This window comes from Arachis ipaensis, chromosome B08 (assembly GCF_000816755.2).
Source record: "Arachis ipaensis cultivar K30076 chromosome B08, Araip1.1, whole genome shotgun sequence".
Taxonomy (NCBI): Eukaryota; Viridiplantae; Streptophyta; class Magnoliopsida; order Fabales; family Fabaceae; genus Arachis; species Arachis ipaensis.
In genome coordinates this window covers 24336687-24337868 of record NC_029792.2, presented here as the reverse complement: position 1 = coordinate 24337868, position 1182 = coordinate 24336687, and positions in this window count along the sequence as shown.

Below are 1182 nucleotides of genomic sequence, written 5' to 3'. Positions count from 1 at the left end.
CTAGTGATGCTAAAAAGCTCAACAATGTTATCGATTTTTTTGGGAGTAAATAAAAATTTTTAATTAAGTTTTGAGTGCTAACGAAATTAACTAAAAAAAATAAATTGATGTTGTACTTATAAAAAATAATATAATTTGACAAAAATAAGGTTAAATACGATTTTAGTTTTTAAGGAATAGGGCAAAAAATTTTTTTGTCCTAAACCTTTTTTTTGCATAAAAAATCGTCCCTAATGTTTAACTTAATTTTAAAATTGTTCTTATTTTAAGGACCAAAACTATACAGAAGTGGTGACGGAAGCTAAGACAGAGACGAACCGTGAATAGTTTCTTCTTCTTCTTCCCTTTTTCCTTCTTCTTCTTTCATTCCCCTTCGCAAGAGCAGAAACACTATCTTTCTTTTCTTTTCTTTTTTGTATTTTATAATTTTTTTATTATGAGTAACTTGGTCCAAAATTTTAATATTTAAGTAAAAATGACGATTTTAAAACTTTGTTTTAAATCTTAGGGACAATTTTGTATACAAAAAAAAGTTAGGAACGAAAAAATTTTCCGACCTATACCTTAGGGATCAAAATCGTACTTAACCCGGCAAAAATACTTAATCATTAAATTTAGTGTTGACCCTGTTAAAATTTTTCTACAATTCTCAAATTGCGCTTTTTATTATCTTCTCTGTCTCAACTCTTCAACCTTTTCTAAGAACAAGAACCAAATTCAAAACCAAAATCAACTTTAATACTAAATTCAGAACAAAATAAAAAAATACAGTAATCAAGTGTTGGTAACACGATAGAGCAATCACCAACAAAAAAGAGAAAGGAGGCGAGAAAAAGCAGTAGACAACGAGATGAGATGGAGGAGAAAGGAGCAGTTGACAACGAGGCTAGCAGCGAAAAACTGTCGGCAGCGCAGAATAGTAGACAATTCAATAGTCAAAACACAATGACAACATTGGTAAAAAAGAGTAGCTCTGATAGGGATAAGAAGACGACGATCTGGAGGTGTTGGAGGTCACTAGAGGTGGCTAACTAGGGGTGTCCACGGATCGGATCGGATCGGATATGGCCGAAAATTGGATCTGATCCGCACAATTTTCATCGGATCGGATCGGATATGATATCCGCACTTTTTAGGTTAAAGGATTGTAATGTAAAACATAATAAAAAAGATATAGCACTT